Below are 19,594 nucleotides of genomic sequence, written 5' to 3'. Positions count from 1 at the left end.
GTATGACAGGAGTTGTTTTCTCATCTAAGGAATCCTGTCCAAAGCAAACATTCCAAGCAGAGGAAACTCTGAGTATGCAGAGAACAGAGAAGAAAACAGCGCTTCTTTACAAGCAATTTACTGAGTGCAGAGAGCAAAGGAGATCGTGCCACTCTCCACATTTTTCTCTTTAGTTTTCCCGTCACGTTGCTAGTACTTCCAGAGAAAATCCCATCAAAGGAGCATCAGTTGGAGAACCCCTCACCCCAGTTAAGAGTGGCATGTGAGCAGGCTGATGGCAGGACCGGACATGTCACCAGGGGAGTGGAAGGGGGAGGCAGCAAATGGAGTCAGGGTTGCTTCCTAAAAGCTGGGGCACACTTGCTGGTTTATCCCATTTCCCCCAAAATTAGCCTTTGGCTTTTGGGGTGATTGACTTTGTTTTCAGTTTTTAAATTTACCTTCCCTTAACTTATTGAACAGATAGCTCCGGATCAGAGTCTGGTGCTGTTCTCAGCTCCAGGACAGAGCACACACCAAAGCCTGCACTTGGGGAGCTTTGATTCCAGAGGAAACGACCAACAATGGAAAAGAGAATCCAGACCCTACCTTGGACATAAAGGTGGTGAGAAGCCCCTGCAGAGGAAGGAACTAGCCTATACTGGTGGGGTCTGGCTGCCATTTTCAGTCAGCGGCCCGCAAAGCCCGCTGGCACAGTTGACAGTCCAGCGAGGTGCTGAGGAAGGAGAGGCAGGAAGCCAGGAGAAAGTGAGATAAACACGGGAGCCTGGAGCCCGGGGAGGGCAGGATGCGGGCTCCGAGGGCAGAGGGTGCGGGATGAGGCCGTCAGGGGCCGTTGGGGAGCACACTCGCTTCTGCTCAGAGTGAAGCAGGGACCCCCAGAGTCTGGGAAGGGGACACCTGGAACTGTTTTGTGGGAAAAACCGTAAGTCAAGTGAGAGCAGGAGGGGGTCCTGACTAGAGCGACAGCATCCCACAGCTGAGGGGGAAGGGGATGGGGCCCCGGGAATGTCCTTAGGGTACAGCTGTGTAGATTGCTTGATTGCTTGACAATGTCAAGGGGAGTTGAAACCACACGTTTTCTCTTGAGAAACAAGCCAAAATATTCTACCAGATAAAAAGAGTCATGGAGTGTGACTGGGTTAGGGGACAGGGACAGAGATCTGGAGGTTCATGCAGGGAATCCCAGGTGTGAGATGTCCCCTTGTCATCTGAGTAGGGCTCCTGCTGCTGCTGCTGCTGAGTCGCTTCAGTCGTGTCCGACTCTGTGCGACTCCATGGACTGCAGCCTACCAGGCTCCTCTGTCCCTGGGATTCTCCAGGCAAGAACACTGGAGTGGGTTGCCATTTCCTTCCCCAATGCATGAAAGTGAAAAGTGAAAGTGAAGTTGCTCAGTCATGTCCGACTCTTAGCGACTCCATGGACTGCAGCCTACCAGGCTCCTCTGTCCCTGGGATTCTCCAGGCAAGAACACAGGAGTGGGTTGCCATTTCCTTCCCCAATGCATGAAAGTGAAAAGTGAAAGTGAAGTTGCTCAGTCATGTCGGACTCTTAGCGACCCCATGGACTGCAGCCTACCAGGCTCCTCTGTCCATGGGATTTTCCAGGCAAGAGTACTAGAGTGGGGTGCCATTGCCTTCTCTGGAGTAGGGCTCCAGGAGACAGTTAAATAGATGATTCTAGGCTCGGGAGGTCCATCTAGCCAAAGCTATGGTTTTTCCAGTAGTCACGTATGGATGTGAGAGTTGGATTATAAAGAAAGCTGAGAGCCGAAGAATTGATGCTTTTGAACTGTGGTGTTGGAGAAGACTTTTGGGAGTCCCTTGGACTGCAAGGAGATCCAACCAGTCCATCCTAAAAGAAATAAGTCCTGAATATTCATTGGAAGGACTGATGCTGTAGCTGAAACTCTAATACTTTGGCCACTTAATGTGAAGAACTGACTCATTTGAAAAGACCCTGATGCTGGGAAAGATTGAAGACAGGAGGAGAAGGGGACAACAGAGGAGGAGATGGTTGGATGGCATCACTGACTTGATGGACATGAGTTTGAGCAAGCTCTGGGAGTTGGTGATAGATAGGGAAGCCTGGCGTGTACAGTCCATGGGGTTGCAAAGAGTCAGACATGACTGAGTGACTGAACTGAACTGAGGCTGCCGAGAGCTGCAGCCAGAAAGATGGTAGACAGACTTGGGTGTGTTCCTCACAAAGGTCAAACTCCACAGCTGGATAGAGTCACCAAAGGAGTGGGCATCCGGAGAAAAGTCCACCGTCATGTGCCAGGGGTCACAAAGGACATGGAGAGACTGTCTGGGGGAGAAACAGGAAGAGTACAGCCCTGAGGGCACAGGCGGAGCGGAGGAGGGGCGCCCAGCGCTGTCAAGGCAGCCGCAGGTCCAGGGGAATGAGAGCTGGGCGCCAACTGCGAGGGTGGGGAGTGGGGGGTCACTGGCGAACTTGGTAAAGAGGAAACAAAAGGAAAAAAAAAATCTTACTCTTTGTGTCCGCTTGCTAACCCATTGCACACTTGCTGGCGATGTTTTCTTTTATTCTCCAGGTGAGTTCCCTAAACTGAGCCTACCCCGAAGGTGAGGAACCTCAAGACTGGCAAGGGAACTGCCTTGCTGCCTTTCTCTGTGTTCAAGAGACAACACCTCTCCTTGGCCCCGAAGGCCAGACAGTCTTACTCCAGCCCCCCTCTCTCCTCAGGAAGGCTCTGGAATGGGGTCTCCCAGTGCGTCTGGCTGTGTGAGAATCCTGTCTTTTCTCGCTCCTGAGCTGTGGGTGGGCCGATTGTACCAAAACCGCCAGCATCTCCCACCCCTGCCTCTGTGTCTCTTCCTAACCCTGCTTTGTTCTTTCTAATTATCCCTGCAACCTTCCTTCTCTCCTGTTTTTCATTTTCCGGATGGAGGCCCTGACACAAAGAGAAATTAAATGCTCTCCCCGAGGCTCGTAAAGCGGAGCCACAGCTCTCAGAAAGCCACCTCCAGCGCCACACTTCCTCACGCTGGTCCTCGGCGCGGACGCCCTCACCGGCCACTCCAGCAGTGGCGGGTGTGATAATGGCCCAGTAAATCCTGTGTGGACATTTGGAAGCTGTGTCTTCCTGGAAATTACATGGTAAATAATGACATTTGTAGGGAACAAATAATTCAACTATTCGTTACCATGTCAAATGCAATTTTAAGATCTGATGAGGCAAATCTTGTTTAGGAGATGAAAATGGAGGATATAAACCAGATAATTGCCAAGTGATTAAACAGGAAGTGCCATGCGTGTATGATTAACGCAGAGAGGCCCCGGAGTGAGCAGGGATGTTCCCCGGGGTGTGCGTGTGCCCGGGGATCTCCGTGCCGGTCTGACTCACCAAGCTCTGCACGCCTTTCGGGGGACTTGGCGCACACGCCTCTCTTCCTCTCCTGAAGACGTCTCCGTTCTTCCCATTTCACTCCTCTCTCTGCCCCTTAACTTCCCTTGGAATCCACTCTTCTCTTCCACTTTTTGCTGCTCCTCTTTTGAGGGGTTTTTCCTGCTTGCAGCTCCTGCCTTGTCGTATATTCAAAAAGGAGGAAGGTCCTCTGCTGTCACCCCGTCATGAACAATCTGTAATCTGTCCATAATGTGTCTGCTCTTGTTCATTTCCTTTTCAGCAAACTGGTTGAGGCCTCCTGTTTGCAGGAGGACTGCAGGGTCCAAGAACACCCCCTGCAGCCCTGAGTCAGTGTATGTGCAAGTCTCAGGGTTCCTGCTCCCTGCTGCCACCACGTCCCTCGAGCTCCTCTGGTCTGTGTCCCTGCGGGTCTCAGGTCCCCCAAACCCTCTGGTCTGTGTCCCTGTGGGTCTCAGGTCCCCTGACTCCCTCTGGTCTGTGTCCCCAACCCCCTCTGGTCTGTGTCCCTGAGGGCCTCAGGTCCCCTGACCCCCTCTGATCTGTGTCCCTGAAGGTCTCAGGTCCCCCAATCCACTCTGGTCTGTGTCCCTGAGGGTCTCAGGTCCCCTGACCTCTCTGGTCTGTGTCCCTGCAGGTCTCAGGTCCCCCGACCCCCTCTGGTTGTGTCCCTGTGGGTCTCCTCTGGTCTGTGTTAGAAGTGGGCAGAGAGGCTGGTGTTCACCATTCCTCTGGACTTTTGTCCTCCGTCCCCAGCAGGTGTCTCAGGACTGGTTGCAGTCCTTACACAAGGAATCACGGCATTGGTCCCAGAGGCCCTATTTGCCTCAGAGTCCATAAGAAACAAATGGTAGGTAGAAATAATGGGGAACCGGAGCCCACGAGCAGGAAGGAAGATTCATTAGTCATCCAGAGAAATTGATGTTGGGTAACTTCCTCCAGTGCACAGAAGTCTCCAGACACGACTGTCACCAGCTATACCATGTGGTTCTGTTTCTGGGAAACGGAGCTCACAGACTTGCAGGATGGAGAGACTGGCTCTGTGCACCTGAAACGCCGCCAACAGAAATGTGAGCAGTGTTCAAACAGGCAGGGGACCAGTGGGCTCCGGAGGAGTCAGGCTGGGAGCTAGGCTGTGACAGCCTGGAAACAGGACTGTTTGAGGTTCTGCAAGGTGCCAGGCTGTTGTAATCTTGTCACATGTGCTGTCTTACCTTGCCCTGATGGGGACCATTCACAGAGAGTGCTGCCTGCCCCCCGAGGCTCAGCCACACAAGGGCACCACCACCATCGGGAGAGAGGCCACGTGGTGGTTGGTTTAGTGTTAACCTGCCCAGTCCACAGGTGTCACATATCTGGTTAGCATTATCCTGAGTGTGACTGCCATGGAGTTTCTAGCTGAGGTAGCATTTGAATAGACTAAAGTGGATGCCCTCCCTCACGTGGGGGGCCTTGTCCAGTCAGCTGAAGGACCAAATAGACAGAAGAATGGACTTTCTCTCAGGTAAAGAGAACTGGCCTTTGACCTGGGACATAGGCTGCTTTCCTGTCTTTGATCTTGAGCCGAAAACCTGGCTCTTCCTAAGTCTCCAACCTGCTGGTCTTTGGACTCCAACTACTCCACCAGCAAAGCTCTCCTGGGCCTCCAGCTTGTGGGCTCACCTGCAGATTTCAGGACTTGTCTGACTCCACAACTGTGTGAGCCAATTCCTTGTAATAAATGTCTCTCTAGATAGGTGATAGATAGGCAAGGGATTCCGATTTCCTAGTATATATATATTTATTTATTTCTTAAACCAGACCAGTATATCTCCTATTGATTTTGTTTTTCTGGAGAACCTTGATTAATACCATATGAAGATATATATGTATAAAATATATATTAATACCATATGAAGATCAGTTCAATCACTCAGTCATGTCTGACTCTTTGCAACCCCATGGACTGCAGCACGCCAGGCCTTCCTGTCCATCACCAGCTCCCAGAGTTTACTCAAACTCATGTCCATTGAGTTGGTGATGCCATCCAACCATCTCATCCTCTGTCATCCCCTTCTTCTCCTGCCTTCAATCTTTCTCAGCATCAGGGTCTTTTCAAATATGGTCTTTTCTACTATATGAAGATATATATATAATATATATTAATACCATATAAAGATATGAAGATATATATAATATATTAATACCATATGAAGATTATATATACTAATACTATATGAACATATATAATATATTAATACCAAATGAATATATAATATATATTAATATCATGTGAAATATATAATATATGAATGACATGAAAATATAATATATATTAATACTGTATGAAATACATATATAGTATATGTTAATAACATATAAAGATACATAATATATTAATACTATATGAATATATAAAGTGTATATTAATACCATATGAAATATATATAATATATATTAATACCATTGAAGATATATATATATATATATATATATAATTTTGACCACATCCCCTAGTCTTTCTTTGTTTCAGTACTGCCTCATTATAAATGTAGATTCAACTATATTGGGACAGTATTTTATTACATAATATTGTATATCACCTTAGTATTGCCTCAGTATAAACATGGATTCTGTGATTCTATGGCATTACAGGACAGCAGTATATGACATGGTGCTACAGAAATGCCTCAGTATAAAATATGGAATATATTACAGGACATTACAGTGCTACCTTGGCTTTGTTCCAGTATGCATGTGGGTTCTTTGACATTATTGCAGTATTATATGACGTGATGCTATGGTATGGCCTCAGTATAAAACACGGATTACATCGCATCTCCTATCTTAAACTGCAGCTTGGAGGAGAGAGGGCTGTAGCATGCTGAGATCTGTGGCTCTGTGAAGTACATACCAACCAAGTTTGCTGCGGCTGGGACACCGTCCCACTGCAGGTGTCCACTCCACATCCAGACGGAGGGCGAGGTCTAGACCCGGCACAGCCTGGCGACTCTCCCAGCATGGGGTCCCCTGTGAGCACAGTCCTTTCTGGACAGTGTCTCCGCCTTGCCCACCTTTAGGACACTGTGACATCCATCTCTGTGGGACAGTGTGGATCACTAACGCTGCAGGAGGGCCTGTGAGGGAGGCACCATGTGGTCTCCGAGCCACTGGAGCGTGGCCTGGGAGCCCGGGAGGAGCCATCCCTGATGGGCTATTAGCAACACCCCGGCTCTTCCCCAGACCATAATATTGAGTTCCCATTAGATAAACATGAATCTTCTAAACAAGGGTGAGCGCTCGGGAGTCGGCGCCTGCAGCATCGTGCAGGTAAAAGGCAATGCGACACAGTCCATAGATTTGATTTTTCTGTAATTACCTCTCCCGGTGAAGGGAGCGCAAGCTGCAGAGGAAGCCTCTGCCACAGCCAGGCTCTCAGAGGAGATTAAACGAGGTCATCGCCTTTGCAGGACCAATTTCTATTTTGTGCAAAACCCATTATTAACAAATCAGGGCCATTAGAGGAGTCTCTTCATTGAAAAAATCCAAATGTGAGGGAGGCAGATGGGTCAGCTGTGAGAAGATTAAAGTGGATTCCAGGGGTGGGCTGAGCCAGTGTGCACTGGGGTGAAGGTCCCCGTGGAGACAGTGAAGACCTCTGCCCACACCCTCCGAGGTCATCACCGTGGGATAAAGAAGTCATCGCCGCATGGCCTACTCTCCCCCACCCCTCCCATTGATGTCTGTCTGACCATTTTATCAAGGTCACCTTTTAAAGCTGATTTGCTAAAATAAATCAGAAGTACTTGGTCCCATCTTTCACCGATCTGTGATTATCTAAACCAAACAAACCAATAGCAAAGGGTAAGGTTAGTGTTTTACAAGTTTGTTTTAGAGAAACATTTACTTCAAATAATGAGGCTTCTGTGAGTACAAAAGATGAGTCAGTGAATAGAAACTTGATTTACATACAACTTGTCAAGTTCTCCAAGCATAAAGCTTTGCTTATAATAAGCAACCCTAAAATTAGTGACAATGGATTGCAAAAAAAAAAAAAAAAAAGGTAATAATAATAAAAATCTTCATAGGAGCCAACATCCAAAGTTTAGACACCAGTTAAGATTATTTCCTTAAGTCACTCACCAGTAATCACATCTATCAATCTTTTGCTCCCTTCTCAGTTACAAAATCTTATCGATTAGGGAAGAAAAAGGTCCAGTCAAAAATCCACTGGATTTTCTGTCTGTCCTGCTTCAGACATCTCCATGAGAGACACAAGGTCAGGTTCACAGAGGTGACCTGCCATGTGCTGGGGTCTGTGCTCTAATAGAAAAGGAAACACGTGGGTCACAGAGATTTTTTTTTTTTTTTTGAGAATTCATTCCTCTATATTCTCTTCCAAAGGGTCTTCAAGTAGTATCATAAATCCACTTAAAGCTGTCTTTTGTCCTATTAATTATATCATAATTAAATGAAAATTTAATTAAAATTAGTCATCACCTGTCTGTGAGCACATTTCTTAAAAGATTTTTAAATGTGTTAGAGTAGCATGTTGTGTGTATCTGTGTGTGTGATTTTAACCTAGTGGGACCCATGCTGGCCTTCTGACCGACAGAATTGGAAGATGATAAATTCGTATGTTTTAAGCCACTGCTTTTGTGGTCCCTTGGTACAGCAGCAAGAGAAATTGCAGTTCCCCAAGCAGTTGCATTTCCAGAAAAACATCTCCACAGGCGAAAATCTTCTATGTAGACATGGGTCCAGTGGAAAGAAGTGAGCTTGGAAAGTTCACTGCTTGTAAAGCTAAAGCTAAAATTCCAGATGAAAAACTTTAGGTTCCAAAAGTTTATTAGGTGGCCTTCGGGGCTTCCCTCATAGCTCAGTGGGTAAAGAATCCGCTGGCAATGAAGAGACCCCGGTTGATTCCTGGGTCAGGGACATCCGCCAGAGAAGGGATAGGCTACCCACTCCAGTATTCTTGGGCTTCCCTGGTGGCTCAGCTGGTAAAGAATCTGCCTGCAATGCGAGAGACCTGGGTTCAATCCCTGGATTGGGAAGATCCCCTGGAGAAGGGAAAGGCTACGCAGTCCAATATTCTGGCCTAGAGAATTCCATGGACTATATAGTCCATGGGGTCACAAAGAGTCGAACACGACTGAGCAACTTTCACTCTGGCTTCTAGAAATAGCAAGTAGTTTAGTCCTGCAGGTAGTAAATCTCATATGTAAACTCTCTGATTTTAGCTTATCTGAAAACTATAGGAAAGCTATGTCTTCCCAGAAACCCCAGGGTTTCTACCCATGAGAGGCAGAGGTTGTGACTGGCAAGGCTTGTGGGCTCTGGCCTTTTTCTGAATGCAATTTCCAGTGCACCCGCAACTCCAGCAACAGGCATCTTGCTGCCTGAGGAGTCAGAGCACAGAGCTTGCATCTGGTAGAGTAGCCAGAAAGTGAGAGAGTTCCAGAAAGAATGATCTACATAGAGGAGTCCCAGAATCACCCTGTAAAATCCATTAATATTGCTGGGTAACATCAGGTGTAGGGGGTCACCCGGGGGCCCAGTGCAAAAGGACCAGCTGGCAATGGAAAGGGGCTGATGAGATGGTGTCTGCAACTCCATGTGTATAGACTTCACCTGATGGCCTGAAGTAAAGAAACACGTGAAACTGTAAGGAAAGCAATAAGCCATGGGGGTGGGGGATGGAACAGGCAGCAGAGACATAGTAAGTGTGGAAGAATGTCAGTAATCTTGTGCAAAGTGTGCAGGAAATCTATAAACACGTCTGTGTATTTCTGCCTAATTTTTTCCACAACAAAAAGATTTTAAACATATATTCATATTGCAAAGTTCCTGGTTAGAGCAAAGGTCATGAGGAGATGATAATCTAACAGAGGGACATGAGCACAGAAGACTTCTACCAACTAACCGTTCTTGCAGCGTGCCCCTCCCCAGCACCCCCATACACAGGGAGGAAGTCCCCAAGCCCTGTCCTCTCTGCTCCTGTGTTTTGTCTTTCCTCTCTGTCTTCCTGCCTTGATGTCATGCAAGGTCATCTTTGATGACCTTGAAACCTTAAAAGGTTTCTTCCTATCACCTTTTTCCTGCAGTCTTTGGGAGCTGCTCCCAACGTCACACTAAAGTTGCCATGGCAATAAGGTCACCAAACTATGGAAATTGAGACCGATGGTATATTGCTTCAAGGGATCACTGACCCCAGCAGAGGGACATTGGATGTGTTTTCTGCCAAAACAGGGTAGATGGGTCTCCCCATCCAAATGTAAGCTTGGTCTCACTCCACCCAGTGTCCCTTCACGTCTGTAGTGTTTGCTATGGGGAAGCTCACAGGCATATTTAAGAAGCAAGAATATGTCATCTCAGGGTTATGGTACTGGCTTTGGGGTTCATACAGTGTTCTCTCTGCTCTTTTTCTTCCCTCCTCCCCTCTCTTTCCCTCACATCAATTCTCTCTTTCTCATCCCCTAACTGCATCATTCTTCTTCCTCTTCCTCTTTTTCCTCTTTCCTCTCCAAGACCAAGAGTTTCAGGTCTCTTGTGAAAAGCATTGGCAGTAGCAGCCCATTTTTATTTTTGAACCATTTGTGCTTTATAAGTATTCAGCATCCAACAGCTAGCGTCTTAAAAAGAAACCCTACTTGACCAGTATTTCTCAAAGTAAAGGTAATTGGAAATATTATAGCAAGACCTGCCTTTGCTCTCTTGCGCCTGTGGTGGTTCAAATATCCCGATAAGCAGGGAAAAGCTGGAGCGAGCCGTGATAACACAGCCAAACCTACCTTCTGTACCTCCAGACACTTAGAACAGGTGGGAGGTTCCAGTTTCGCCATGATTTCTGCAGGAACTGTTTGCAGAGCACTGGAGCGAGGACTGAGTGACAGAACACACTCGCTAGAATACTGCTGTCTGCATGCCTGCTTTGTGGATCAGATATTCTTGTCCCCAAAACAATTGTTAGGCATCCTATATTTGCATGAGAAATGAGCCAAGAGCTGGAACAGTCCGTGTAGGAGGAGGAGAGAGTGTGTATGGGGGAGGGAGGAGGAGGCAGTCTGGGACACAGTCTTCGCCCCCAGGAGCTTGCAAGACAGATCAAGAGACAGGAAATCAGCACATGAAAGTGCAAAGAAGATAAAAAATTTAAATAACTGCACAAGACAACAAGAGAACTGATACTTGATTCTCTGCCCCCAAAACGCCACTTCAGTTTTACAGAGAAAAACTGCTGTTTGAATAGAAGCCTGTCTTCTGGGATGTCAGAGAAGTTCTAGTGGGGAAAATGTGATGCAAAGCCTTCCATAAGGTAGGAATGGTTATTTCAGGGGGTGGAGGATGAGATCAGGTTGCCGCAGATCAGAAATTGCCCTCTGTGAGAGGGCAGAGCAGAACTCAACTGGGATGGAACTGGGGCTGAACCATCCTCAGGGTGAACCATGAGCAAGCACTATGGTGACCATTAACAGTTTGAAATAATAATAGCAAAGAAAAACGTCTGCCCCATTTATCTTGTTTGTGAATCTTGCTTCTCACCTGATAAGACATGTGAGAGTTGAATATTTTTTTCTAATTATGGGCCAACCAATTCTAATTTTACACAGATATCAGGATTGATGAACTGGGTTAGAGCTGCGATGCTGTGAGGTCTGACCGTAGCTATGACATGGAGGAAGCACTCGGGAATGTCACGATTACTACTTACAATCTATGTCAGTGTCTATCCCTTTAAATAATCTGTTATAGACCTGTCATCTATGAATTTATTTTTATTAGAGTATATTTTATTGTAATTTTGCTCACATTCATATTGGTGAAAAATCGACCAGTATTAAAGGCACTTGGTAAAGATGACCAACATGACCTATATCCAGTTTTCCTTCCTTCTTGGGCATAAAAATGAAACAACATGGTGCCCGGTGGTTAAGTAGAGTCAGGCCCCGATTCTGGTCCATGAACTGAGGTGCTGTTTCTAACATAAGGAGGGAAAGGCGTCTGCAGAGTCTCCAGGTCTTTTCTCCTCCATCAAGAAGGCACAGCACAGCTAGAAGATCCTTAATGACGGCAGAAGCCAGTGATGGAGCCCATGGCCTGTCTGAGTCACCACTTTGAGGGATCTTCCCCAGAGCACTGCCATTTCCCTGGAGGAATTTGGGTGGGAAATAAGCTCCAGTGTGTTAAATCTCTGAGATTTCAGGATTTTGCTATTAATCTTATTTGATTACTATAAGGCATACAGCAGCCCCCTCCCCAGACCACCCCATTGCTACAGATAATATCACAGAGGAAAGACTTTTTACCTGAAATGAACTAGCTTTATTTTTATCTCTATCAATTTTAATCATTATTGACTAACTGTTGGTTACATGTGAAAATACAGATTTTTATACCCACATTTCTCATTTTTCCCACAGCATCATATGACAACTTTTGCTTAATTCATTGTTTATATTATTTTAATGGTAAATGTTGACAAGTAGTGGTCTAGGATTATATTTGTATTTTTATAATATTTGTCTTTCTTGAAGTTAGTGATTGCCTCCTATTTTTCATTTGCTTAGTTGTCTATATACCTACTCAAGTTTTCCCTTCAGAGCAGTCCATACAGGTCAATATTTTCCCCAATACTCAGGCATATCAGTACTCAAGTATATCGTTACTCAGGTATATTGATACTCAGGCATATCAACACCAAGGCATATCAATGGCTCTTCAGTCTAGTCCTTTGTGAGGCTTCCTCCTCTCTAACTGGAAGGTGCCATCCCCAATCCTGCTGCTCTTTTATTCTGGGAATGGTTCCCGGGGCTCTCCTGAGTGAGAGCTACAGTTTCCAAGGCTTTTTTGCATAATGACTGTTATTTCTGAGACAAATAACACAGAGGCTTCCAAGAAAAAGTGAATGGAGAAAAAATGGATTCATCCTTGTAAAATTAAAATATCTTTATCTATTTCTCATGCTCAAATGATGGATATGTGGGTATTGAAATCTTAGTTACAAGTCATTCATTGACACCATCAGAATTAATTTTGAGCTAGCCGTGTCCATGTTGATTCCTATTTCTATATGTTACCTGTCCTCCAACCCTACGATTTCAACTTGGAAGCTTTGAGATATTCAGGTCATCCTTCAAGTTCTGAGATTTTATAATTACATGCCCGCATTGAGTGTCCTTTTCTTTCAATACACTAAGCAACTGATGAGCCATTTCAGGTTGAAAACTCAGATTCTTGGTACTCAACCTTCTATTAAAGTTTGATAATTTCCTTTCTATCCCTTTCTAGTCACTTTTTCTGGAATTGCTATTAATTAACTCTTGGACCTCTGCATGGCCCCTCTAAATTTTATAAATTTTCTTTTTATCTCTGTTATATACTATGTGAGAGATATCCTAGCCTTTATCTTCCAACTTTTTTATTGATTTCTTTTTATTGTGTCTATCACATTTTAAATTTCCAAGAGCTGTTCCTTATGGCCTGATTATTCCTTTTATAGCATCTTGTTCACCTCATTTCCCTAAGCATAAAAATTATAGAGTTCTCCCTTTATTATGGCCATTTCCTGTGTTTCATCCTCTGTTTAATTTGGTTTTTCTCTTTCTGTTTGGACCTTCTCTTTTCACATCTGGTGACTCTTGGGTGTCTGCTTGCTATTCAGGGTGAAGTACTAGATGGTGCCTGGAAGTTGTGTGTATGTGGGCACTGCTTTTTAATTTCTGGATTTCACAGTTGCTATGATGAGTATGAGCAGGTTTGGGGGGACCCTCAAAAGACAGCACTTAGAGTTCTGCCTGGCGCTCTCCAGTCTCTCTAGACTCAGTCCAGAGAGGACTCTCTACAATTGACTCCTATGCTGGGACTCTGGAATTAGGGGAGGGAGGGAGCCAGAGGACCTGACACCCCTTCTACAGGAGTTCACCAGCCCCTCCCCACCCCTCAATTCCCGCGGACTCCGCAGAGCATCTCCCCAGTGCCTGGACCACTGGGGAAGGGTCTGCTGCTGAAGGGCCTCTGTCCTCAGCACCCCAGCCTGCGGGGCTGGGCTTTCTGTCCTCTCCTGAATACAGCCTCTCCCCCATCCTCTCCGCTGACTTCTCTCACACCAGCTGCCCTGCTTGCCTCCTGTGTGTCCTTGAGCATCCAAGCTTTTCTTATTCTTCACTAGGACTTCAGCGGGCACCCAGAAAGAGGGAGAATTATGATCCATGTGGAAATAACGAGTTCCGAAAGGTCGTTACTCACTTTGTAAAGCAGTGCTATCGTCAGGGTGGGTTTTTTGGCCTTAAATCCACATCTTTCACACTTAATAAGGTGACTCTAAGATTAGCAACCCCAGATTTAGTGAGCAAGTCTTTTAAGTCCAGGTCACATTATTGTTTATTTTCCTAGAAATATAACAAAAACTATTGCAGAAAAGGTCTTAAAAATATCATCCAATTTAACCTGCTTATTTCAAATGAAAAAAAAAAGGGGAATTTAGAAAATTTTAAATGCCAACTTTAATCAAAGAGCTGCTTATTGGCAGACTCCAGGGTTGATGATATCACTCTTTTGCTGATAATCCAGGGAACCACCCGTTGTATCTTTATTTATTGTAAGCGTCAATCATATTTTTTTCAAGGTATCATTTTAAAAAAATTTAAGCCTCTTCATAGTGATGATTAGAATAAGGAAGATATTTTTCAGTTTTCAAAAGAAAACAATACTGATACAGTAAGACTTGATACAGCTGATTTGTTTTATCTGAAAGACGAGTACTTCAAGGTAAAGTTCTTGGTTAAATAAAGCACATTAACTCCGATAAAGCCTGGCAAAAGTATAACTACAAGAGAAAGCACATACAGTCTCCATATAGCTCTTATTAGGTTGGTTATTAAACATTGATTTTGGCTTTTTAAAGAATCCCTGATGACCACTAATAGACCTTCATGGCAAGCATCTTCAATTTGTGGGGCTTCTTCTCCTCACCAGCTATTCAGACAGCATCAGCGAACAATGGAGAAAAAATTACTGAGACATAAGGACAAAGTCCATTTTCACAATACAAATAGCAGGGAAATGGTCGGACTCATTTACCATGTTATTACAGGCTTCAAGGGAGCTGTTTCAAGATGGAAGGTTGATTACTATGTAAAGATGTGAAAATAAATCCAAAGGGCATTTGTGGACAGCTGGGAGGGACTGCCTCCAGAGGGCGGTGAACCCAGGCCCCGGGGCCTTGAGTTCCTCCAAGTTCGCATCTGCTCTGTCTGCTCCCAGACTGATGTCTATCTCCTCTGCAGGCATCTCTTAGTTCAGCCCCCTTTAAATGTCATTGTCCCCACAGAATTCCATCATCAGCTCTCTTATTTTTTCACACGTGACCTGAGTTTTCTCATTCGCCTCCATTGTGACAACTTATTGTCATTTAGTTGCTCAGTCATGTCCAGCTCTTTGCAACCCATGGACTGTAGCCCACCAGGCTCCTCTGTCCATGGGATTCACAACTATCCTCCTGCCAACTGATGACAACACACTAAACATCTTCAGTGTCAGCGGTACCAGCATTTTACTGTCGGACATTATGCTAAGTCCCTTGTATACATCCTCTTTTTGACTGCACAGTTTCTCCTGTGGAGGAAGTGCTATTATTGTGCCCATTACAGAGTGGAAGAAACTGAGGCTTACAATGATGAGCTTGTGAGGTCACATAGCTGGAAGACTGTAGAGCAAAACCAAACTCATCCTGTATCTACCTGCCTCCCTGTCCACTTGCTCAATACTACCCTTTCTGCTCGGGATGCTCCCCTCACATCAGACCTGTGTCTTCCCATCACAGCCTGAACATCTGCCACAAGAACCCCTAACTGTCCTCTCCTCCTGATCCTCGTCTCAGGAATATCTCACCCACACTGTTACCCTGGAAGAAGGCAGAGATCACTGTGGATTCCCTCCTGTGTCTCCTCTCCTGCATCCTGTTGACAATCAAGCCCTCTGAGTTCTGCTTCATAAATGCCTTTCTAATCTATCCCCTCTGTTCCCACTGCTGTGGGTCAGAACCTCAACTTCTTACAGACATTTTTATAATGGTCTGTTAGCCATTATCCCCAGGCCTTCGGTTTTGTGCTAATAAACATCACAAGGGAGAATGTTTACAAAGTGAAAACCTACTCATGTGATCCTCTTGCTTAAAATCTCTCAATGGCAACCTTTATAAGAAAGATGATGTAACAGGCTTTTATGAATTGGTCCCTGTACACAGGCTCACCTCTTGCAACTTTGTAGCTACTCATTACTTATTCAACTTACATTTATTATTTATTAGTATGAGATACTGAGAAATAGATACAGACCCACTCTTTACCCAGCGTGTCAAACATGAAAGACAAAAATCCAGCAAGTTGTTAAAACCAAACCTACTAAAGTCAACAGTAGGGTAGTTGAAAGAGAGATTGATTTGGGTCAGATAAGCCGTCCTCGAGAAGTGATAGCCATTCCAGAAAGATGGACAGAAGCGGAGTTTATGTGGTAGAAACTGTTCTGGACATAAGGACAGGGTGTGCTGAGGACTGGGTGCCCCAGGAAGCGTGAACTAGAAGAACTTGGTTAGACAGAGGCACAGAGTATGTCCTGAGCCAGCAGAGAGGATGGCACCTGGGTTTAGAGAGGTTAGCAGTGGGAGAACCAGAAAGAGCTTCTGGTCCACATTGAAGAGTTTGGACCAGATCCTTGGGGCAGTAGAAACCTGTCAAGGGTTTTGAGTTGGAGGTCAACAAGTTGGACTCACAGTGAGCAGAATGACTGACCGAAGTGGATAGCACAGTGGAGGAGGGAAGGGCAGAGGATGGGGCAGGGATCCAGGGACACCTGCAGGGTCAGGGTAACCCTGGACTGGATGTAAGGAGGTGACTGAACAGGAGACACTGGCATTTCAGACTTGCAATTAGCAGGAGGAAGAACAGAAAACTTTGAGTTTAATATTCTGAGTCAAAACACCCAGGCAGAACTCCGAGGTCTCAGTTCAATCCCTGGGCAACCCTGGGGTGCCCCCAAAACCAGTGCATAACCCCAAGTGCTGAGCCAACACCTGTCTATTAACAGAGAGTGATCATCATGGATCTAGGTGTAGATACTATTGAAAATAAGCTAAAATAAGGAACATGGAGAATGTAAAAATGACAAGCAAATGAATTCCCAAGGAAAAGCAAACAAAATCAACCTAAATAAATGCAAGTCCACTCCCTCAAATAAGTTGGAGAGAAGTTAGACTCACAGGGGTGGTGGGAACAAAATAAGACAGGGGCTAAAAAATACATAACAGCAAGTGAATAACCACCATAAATGTGGAAACAGAAATAAACTGAGCACCTTGGCGATGGGGGGAGATGGCAAGAAGGCAGGTGATGTGGGGTTCATGACTGTCAAGAGATGAGATGATGGAAGGATCTAGAGTCTGGATGGAAAGCTACAGTCATGACTAAGTCATGCTCCCAGAAATGCTTACTTTGATCCACTTTAAAAATCCAAATGGGTTAAAATGCAGAAGAATCTGGAACCAAGTTTCCTCAGCTCTAAAACTAGGAGGGTTTGAATGCTTTTCAGGAAAATACCATTTATTAATTACATACACTTCTGAGTATAGTCCTAATTTTTTCAAAGAGAAAAAAAGGATAAAAAAGAAAAACCAAAGGGAGCAATAGAGAGAAAATAAAAGCTCTGTGCCTTTGTCATCTATGAAATGAATTTGGAGATCATGTCACAAGGGAAGGTCACCTTGCCCCATGGACAGCGGACCAGGCTGGATATCGCTTATCTTTTCTCCATGTCCAGAAAGTACAGCCTTACCGCAGGCAGGAAACCCAATTATGGAGGTTGTTCCACCGCACGATGGTCGCTTTCACCTGTCTGTCAGGAGCTGAAGAGGATTTATTAGCCAAAGTGCTGAGCTCAAGTTAACTTGACTGTCAAAAATGACCAATTTTCAGGCCTGAACTTAGTTCCAAGCGATTTTCACTCTCTATTTCTACATATCAAATATATATGAGAGAGGATGTTATAGGCAATGTTCACCCTCTCATTACCTGTCATGGAAACCGTGCAGGTTTGCATGTGTAGTGCAAGAGGACACACTGGATTGTGCTGATGAGAAAGGGAGCAGAAGGAGATGCGCCGCTGCCACGCCCTGGCCCCAGGCGGTCCTCACACCTAGGCAGAGGCACGAGGTGTCCCTGAGGGGAGCAGAGACCCACACCCTGAAAGGCGGTGTACGGGGTACGGTGGAGAAGCCAGACTTCACCAGACCCTGCAGCCAGCCCACCACAGCCCCTCCAGTCCATCACTCCACCTAAAAAAAAAAAAAAAAGGTGAGCTATCCATCCATGAAAAGATACGGAAGAAACTTAAATGCATAAACTAAAGGAAGGAAGTCAATCTGAAAAGCCTCCTACGTACTGTGTGATTCCAACACGATGACACTCTGGAAAAGGCAAACTATGGAGACAGTTTAAAAATCAGTGGTTGCCAGGCGTTAGGGAACGGGGTGATGAGCAGATGGAGCTAAGGGGGTTAGAACACTTTTATGGTGGATACATGTCATTATGCATTCTTCCAAATCCAGAGAATGTACAACATCACCAGAGAACCCTAAAGTGAACTGTGGGCTTGGGGTGATGATTCAGTGTAGGTTCATCAGTTGTAACAAGCGTCCCACCTGGTGGGGGTACTGACCACAAGGGAGACTGTATACATGGGGCAGGGCTGTGCTGTGCTTAGTCGCTCAGTTGTGTCTGACTGTTTGTCACCCCCTGGACTGTAGCCCACCAGGTTCCTCTGTCCATGGGATTCTCCAGGCAAGAGTCCTGGCGTGGGTTGCATGCCCTCCTCTGAGGGGTCTTCCCAACCCAGGGATCAAGCCCAGGTCTCCTGCATTGCAGGTGCATTCTTTACCATCTGAGCCACTAGGGGGAGGGGGTACATGGGAAATCTCTGTGCTTTCGGGAAGCTAAAACTGCTCTGAAAAGTAGTCTTAAAAAAATAAAATAAAATAAAAGCTGGCATTTACACCACAGCAGCCCTAGTGAGAGCCTATAAGCACCAGATCTTCGGCTGCACTGGGGGGCATGTCAGGGCTCCAGGGGGCAAGTGGCTGAGCTCAGGGGCTCACACCCCTGCTAAGTGCGAGGCTTGGCATCTGATGTGCTGAGTTCCAGGGTTGGTCCTGTGAGCACCCTTGACTCCCTCTGCACTTTAGGAACACATCCTGAGTTTTCCTGCGAAGCTTCCACGCAGAGCAAGGGCTGTGTTTTCTCGGGATAAAAACTAATGGGATTTTCTATCTTGAAAGAACTCTTTTACATTAGAATAAAATGAAATGTTCCTCTTTCCATCAGGAGAACCTCCCATTTACCACCAAAAATGCAGAAGGAGAGCATTCTTAAATTTGAAAATCTTAAACCTGTTCTTTTCACTTTCACAGATAGAAATCCATTATTTCCCGATAATGTATTGGCTGGAGCGAAGTAAAACAAGACGTGATTGGAACTGAAAGCCATCCAGTTTTATTTCTCCCCGCTGCTCTGATGTAAAGTGAAGCCTGAGAGAGAGAGCCAAGAGCAAAGGCTGGCGTCAGGAGCAGCCTCAAAATGGCCATCTCTGCGCAGGGAAAACATCCCCTTTTCAGAGGATGTGTGTGGTACAGATGAAACCGACCCGGCAGAGCGGATCAGTGCCACAGGAGTAGCTGTCACATCCCGACTGTTGAACAGGCGCTCACACTCATCTCCTCCGCTAGAGCCCGCGGAGGAGAGCCTGATGGTTTGATCATTGCGGGTGTTAATTACACTGGGACTGCAAAGTGCAACCTCATTTGTACTTTTACAGTATGTGACATCTGAAAGCTTGAGGTAATTTTCTGTATCTTATTAGGTGTTTGAAATTCAGTTTGTAGTATTTGCTTCCAACATCAGCCTTTTCACTGGGCACCGACTTAGCCCAATGGGCTTGGGAAGCAGCAGAATCACCTCAAAAGTAAGTTTCAAGAGTAAGTATCCATCCATTTCATTAAAAGAGGGACAGAGGAGTCATCCTATGTGGTCAGTGCATTGCATCACCTCAGTAGTCACCGTCAACTGTCTCCGTGCAGGCTAAGTCGCTTCAGTCGTGTCTGATTCTTTGCAAACCCACAGACTGTAACCTGCCGGTCTTCTCTGTCCCTGAGATTTTCCAGGCAAGAATACTGG

This window comes from Bos indicus, chromosome 13, assembly GCF_029378745.1.
Source record: "Bos indicus isolate NIAB-ARS_2022 breed Sahiwal x Tharparkar chromosome 13, NIAB-ARS_B.indTharparkar_mat_pri_1.0, whole genome shotgun sequence".
In the NCBI taxonomy this organism is placed as follows: domain Eukaryota; kingdom Metazoa; phylum Chordata; class Mammalia; order Artiodactyla; family Bovidae; genus Bos; species Bos indicus.
Note: the sequence above shows the minus strand (reverse complement) of the source record.